Genomic DNA, 6,754 nt, shown 5'->3' on the forward strand with positions numbered 1-6,754 from the left:
AAGGTTGGGCGAGCAATCCGTAAATGGGAGAGAGGAAAATCAGCATTCCGCAGTGCTCAGGGCAAGCAACATATTATTAGTGCAGGTGGCAGCGGCAACACTGGGGTCTCTCTCATAATAGTTTGTCTGCGGAAAACTGTGAATCGTTTTCACATTGTTGCAAATGTCAGATGTCAGCCTCTCAATGTCATCTGCGTCTCTGCCATTGTTTTCAACAAGACCTGCTGTCGCCTCGGGGGGTTTAGGCTTCTCATTCCAAGAGAAGTCATCACAGGATGTGCTACTAGTCGCTTGCAGTTGGTAGAGAGAACTTTAAGGCATCACACGCATCCCTCAAAGTGAGCAACTTCAAATGAGCTCTGTGACTGAACTCAGCTGGACCTGGGCTTTTCTGCAGTAGGCAAGCGGTATCTGCTGCCTAAACTGATAGGCGTTATTCGGCTGCTGATTCCTTTTGCTCTTCTCCCGAGTGTCAGAAATGTTACGAGGTTGGTGGTCTCCAGGCACCTATCCATACAAGTGCTAGTGTGGCTCAAAATAGGAGGTGGCACTCAAAATTGTTCAGGGGCTGTACATCTTTTCACTATGCAGACACTCACCTGTATTGATCCCCCCAGTATAAAGATCTCAGGTGGCAAATGTCTGCCCAGAAACTGTGAAAGGCCCATTGTAATTTAATTAGACAACACTGGACCAGATGTGTGGTCTGATTTAATGTATTATTATTATTATTATTATTATTATTATTATTATTATTATTATTATTTGTATCGCCCTATACAAAATACAAAATATATAATAAAAATAAAAACAACAACCCAATAGCTCCCCTCACCATTTTTTTTAAAAAAGGCATAGGATATAAATCAGATCAACCAAAGGCCTGGTTAAAAAGGAACATTTTTGCCTGGTGCCTAAAGGTATATAATGAAGGCGCCAGGCGAATTTCCCTAGGGAGAGCATTTGACAGACAGGGAGCCACTGGAGAGAAGGCCCCTTCTCGTGTTGCCACCTTACAGACCTCTTGATGAGGGGGCACACAAAGAAGGGCCTCAGAAGATGATCTCAGGGTCTGGGTAGGTTTATATGGAAAGAGGCGGTCCTTGAGATATTGCGGTCCTGAGCCGTTTAAGGCTTTATAGGTCAAAACCAGTACTTTGAATTGGGCTCGGAAACTCATTGGTAGCCAGTGCAGTCAGACCAGGGTCAGTGTAACATGCTCAAACCATCTTGCAACTTCTTTTATCCTCATACCCCTTTGAGGTAGGAGGCAGATGTGAGTTAGACAAAATTCCTCACCAGACAAGATGGAAGGGCAACTAATTTTCCATGATATGAATCCAAGCTGAATTTTCAATGGTAAGAGCAAAATCTTAATCTACAACCAGGTTTTGTAGATGCAATTAACAGTCACCTAGGGATTGGTTTTAGCACGTGAGCTGTGATACACAAACAAAGGTTTCCCAGCCACAGAGTCTTCTCCATCTGTTTTCAAGGGAGAAAGCAGATCCGTGCTTACATTCCTTGGTGCATCTTTGATCCCTCTGCTCTACTGAAACCAAAGGGGCAAGTCACATGTGTAAGAGCTACATTTGTGTATAGCCTCTCTGGAAGGTGGGGAGAATTTCCCCTATTGCAGACCAGCCTACATCCAGCAGCCTTCCTATCTGTACTGGAACAGCCAGCATCATCAACAAGACTCCTGACAATCCATTTTGACTAAATTCCACGTCCCCTAATACCGACCCCCCCCCCCAAATGAAATAGCTGAAACCATATGAAAATTAATAAGAAATAACATTTGGTCATTAGTCCTCAAGCAGAGATCATTTGACTTGATGCCAATGTAGACTCTCAGAGAAAAGTCTCTACCTGGGTGTGGGGGAGAGAATGGAATCCAGATTCCGTGAAGAAAAAATGTTTCCAGTTTCCATGTAGCTTTAGGCCATTCTGCAATAAAATGTAACTGTTCAGAAAGCCTGCAATTTCTGGGTCTGGGAAGAGACTGCCGTTTGATGGAGTGCAGAAGCCTCAATGAAGGACTGACTTCAACGCGCCTGTCATGTTAGATGTCTGAATTTTATGAGCACAGAAAAAAAGAGAAATAATTCAGCTATAAAAACAACATTTAAGTTACATTAAGGATATGATTTAAAACAATGAAAGAGAATGGTTAAGCATAAAAACCTGGATTGACACACAACAAGCTTTGCCTGGATTCTAATGCAAAAAGAGAAGGAGGAGAGGGAGATAGAGAAATTTTAAAAAGTCAGTTAAGACTGTGCATGATTTTATTTTATTTTATTTTTAGTGGAATTGCCTCACTGGTAGTTTAGACTTTTCTTAATACTTTATGGTTAGGTAAGAAAATGTTTCTCATAAGGGCAGATTAAAGCTGATGCAGGTCAGAAATAATTATGGAGGCCTCTATCATTAATTTATTTGTGGAGATACATAGTTGTAAAGTCCTATTCCGTTAAATAGAGCATGTCCCCCCCTTCCCTTCCCTTCCCTTCCCTTCCCTTCCCTTTCATTTCTATACTTGTATCTAAACCTGTTCAGCAGCAACTAAGAATTCTCCAGGTATCCCTTTTTCAGTCACCCAAGCTTTATTCCAAATGCACAAGAGTTAATTGAAGAATACTGAAGTGGATTGAAATGCACTCTGTGGTTATTTCAACTGCCAGCAGATGGAACTATTGCACCCATTAATTTTGATAAATTCCTTTTTTTGAGCACCAATATTTTAAAACCGTCAAAGCAGAACTTGCTTGGAGAAGAGCTGCCATGCTAGCTTCCTAGCAGGCGGGTTGCTGTTGTTTACCACAGTGGAAAGCGAAAGGGTCGAGCCAGCAGGGAGACCAACTGGCATGACAAATTCAGTGCTTGCCCCTCTCTATTCCCAAGAAGCAACAGCAACCCACTTGCCAGAAAGCTAGCATAGTGGCTCTACTCCTGCGTCACTTCTGCACTGAAGGAAGTGATGGGTTCAGCTCTGACTCCTCTCTTAGCGCATGGCTTCCATAATACACCAGTATGAACTATCAAAAGAGGTTCATTCAACCCTAATACAAGATTTCGGGGGGCGGGGGGAATCTTGGACAATTTCATCTCCCCATATACACACATAGTCCCATAACCTGACATTGCAGTGACCTGTCTCCTGAGCTTGCATTTCCTAGCAACTGGTATTCAGATGCCTACTGACAATGTGGGAAGAACATGGTCATTATGGCTAGTACCTCATGTGCCATGACCAAGTACTGTGCAGCACAACTGAGTTGGTAAGCAGGGTGTTGATGCCAGCAAACCTATGGAAGTGGAGCAGAGAGCTAGCAATGAAATGGTGGATGATCAGCTCCCCATGAACTTACAGGCACCATACCTTTTGATCAGCTGCCGTAGCTTTTCAGACCTTCCCTGCTATAGCATCTGAGCTCACCTGAAGTCCACTTTTGTTTCCCTTGGCTACTGCAACCTTTGGGGAAAAGGAGTAAGAGGAAGCTGCTGGCAAGCAGGCAAATATGTCTTCTTCTTCTTCTTCTTCTTCTTCTTCTTCTTCTTCTTCTTCTGTCGTTTAATCGTGTCCGACTCTTCGTGACCCCATGGACCAGAGCACGCCAGGCACTCCTGTCTTCCACTGCCTCCCGCAATTTGGTCAGACTCATGTTTGTAGCTTCAAAAACACTGTCCAACCATCTCGTCCTCTGTCGTCCCCTTCTCCTTGTGCCCTCTATCTTTCCCAACATCAGGGTCTTTTCCAGGGAGTCTTCTCTTTTCATGAGGTGGCCAAAGTATTGGAGCCTCAGCTTCATGATCTGTCCTTCCAGTGAGCACTCAGGGCTGATTTCCCTAAGAATGGATACGTTTGATCTTCTTGCAGTCCATGGGGCTCTCAAGAGTCTCCTCCAGCACCATAATTCAAAAGCATCAATTCTTCGGCGATCAGCCTTCTTTATGGTCCAGCTCTCACTTCCATACATCACTACTGGGAAGACCATGGCTTTAACTATACGGACCTTTGTTGGCAAGGTGATGTCTCTGCTTTTTAAGATGCTGTCCAGGTTTGTCATCGCCTTTCTCCCAAGGAGCAGGCGTCTTTTAATTTTGTGACTGCTGTCACCATCTGCAGTGATCATGGAGCCCAAGAAAGTGAAATTTCTCACTGCCTCCATTTCTTCCCCTTCTATTTGCTAGGAGGTGATGGGCCCAGTGGCCATGATCTTCGTTTTTTTTGATGTTGAGCTTCAGGTGTTGCACTCTCCTCTTTCACCCTCATTAAAAGGTTCTTTAATTCCTCCTCACTTTCCGCCATCAAGGTTGTGTCATCTGCATATCTGAGGTTATTGATATTTCTTCCGGCGATCTTAATTCTGGCTTGGGATTCATCCAGCCCAGTCTTTCGCACGATGAATTCTGCATATAAGTTAAATAAGCAAGGATCCCCTTCATGGATCACTGCCTTGATGTCAAAGGGGCTTGAATAACTCAGAGAAGCTATGAGCTATGCCGTGCAGGGCCACCCAAGATGGACAGGTCATAGTGGAGAGTTTTGACCAAACGTGATCCACCTGGAGCAGGAACCGGCAAGCCACTCCAGTATCCCTGCCAAGAAAACTCCATGGACAAAGACAACAGGCATATAAAATATGTCTAGGCAGATATTAATGCACTCTTAGCTTTTTCTAAGGCATACAAAGAGTCTTAGTTGGTCAGATGAAGGGTCCATTTGTTTCATCATTCACTTTCTCCGAGCGACCAATCAGGATCCCAACTTCCTGATCCAACGTGTGTCGGGACAGAGGGCAAATGGTGTTCACCTCTGAACATGGAAGCTTGTTTATTCATTTATCTGTTTATGTTACACCTGCACCCCACCTTTTCCTTCCTCTTGGTTAGTCTCCATTTTAGCCTTTCATCAACCCTGTGAGGTAGATTAGGCTAAGAGACAGTGACTGGCCCAAAGTCCCCCAGTCAGCTTCATGGCTGAGTGGGGATTTACACATGGACCTCTCAGGTCCTAGTCCAGTCCTCTAACCACTGCACTACACAATTCTCTTCTATTCTGAATCTGCCTGACTACATCCAGATACACTATCCCCTTCTCAGCCTTCCCCTAAAGTTCCCAGTCATTTGATTCTAGTATTGGGCTGTGTTGTTATCTACTGCCTTGCTCCACGGGAAGTCTAGCCATGGGACCGAGTACAAGAAAGAAGTGAAAGAGGAAGGAGCAGCTCTCCCTTGCCAGAAAAAACATCAAGCGAGTCACTTTAGGAGTTCGATCCTCCTTTGTGGAGATCAAAGGAAGGAAAGGAGCTGCAAGGATGGAGCGATAGACTTTTGGAAGGCTGATCAGGAAACAGAAACAGCCTCATGTTTAATTTGAGCAGAGGTTCATCAGAGATGAATGATGGGACAAGTTTTCAGTACTGGGGTTGCCTAGGACCCTTGAATATACATAATAAAGATAAAGAAGAGGGCACCTTGGAGCATATGCAAAGTGACTTTTCAATACTTCTCAATGGCTGCCTGTCCCATGAATCTGACGATGAGGCAAGAACTTCCAGGTCAGAGGAGTCTGCTTTATCAGTGCCACAACAATTGGCATGGTTCCTCCTTCTTGCACCCAGCCCTGAACTTTGGGTACCATTAATAAACTGCAAGCTCTTTAAAGTCTATCCCCCTTCCACTTTGGGCAGGGACTGGCTACACTCCAGAGTTCCTGATCCCAGCTTAGCTTGAAATCACAGCTAAACAGCTAGTCAGGGCTGCTGACTTTATGCTCCACTTTTGGCAGGAGCTCCCACTTGGGGACTCCCATGTGAAACCGATTCCAGTGGGGCTCACACTGGGTGCCAAATTAAAAGGGCAACAAATACAAGCCCTACTTGGAAAGGAAGCCTTGGGAGCACATTTTAAGGCTGCCAAATTTTTGTCTTATCCTTGGTGATGTCAGGTGGGTGGGCGTGACTTTGGGAAAACAGCCACATGGGAAAAATAAGGACCATGGTGAGGTCTAATGAGGCCTGTGGGTCAGAAGGACTCCATCACTGCACTAAGATGCTAAGGTTGCCTTTGACTCTCAAGAACTAACAACAATTATAATACAATTATAACACCTCCTGGTTTATTATTATCCAGTGGGGCATACATTTAACCACATGGAGTGATACGTGGCTCCCCCCCCCCAAACACTGCATTAAGAGGCAGCCCAAGGGGAGCTGTCAGGGACCTAGAATTGTGGGACTGCTTGGGAACAGAAGAAAGTTAGGATCTCCTTCTCTTGGACCACAAATTTATTTAAAAGGGGGACATGGCTTTTCCAATCACGTGTACATAGTAATGTGTCAGGCTTCAGGACTTGGTCTCCCCCCCAGACTGTATATGAGCAGGACAAAGCAAAAAGAGTCGCTTAGGATTTAAAGAGTCTTTAATGATCACAGCAAAAGAACAAAGCAACCATTCTCAGAATGAAGGTGTTCCCAATTAAGGTTTCCACCCACTTCCCCCCTAGTCACTTTCACTGCTTGCAACCTGATCTTGCAACCGCCATGCTTTTTGTGTAGCCACCTTATCTGATCTACATGACCTTAGACTGATAGGCTGGACACTTTCCATCGAGAGAAAGAATCTGTTAGCTCTCTCACTTCCATGTCTTCTTCACTTTGCTGTTCACCCCCCAGTTCTTCCCAACTTTTGTCTTCAGAACTATGCCCCTCTGCAAACCACTGTTCCAAATCTATACTGCTCCACT

This window comes from Podarcis melisellensis (genome assembly GCF_964234715.1).
Source record: "Podarcis melisellensis genome assembly, chromosome: 1".
Taxonomy (NCBI): Eukaryota; Metazoa; Chordata; class Lepidosauria; order Squamata; family Lacertidae; genus Podarcis; species Podarcis melisellensis.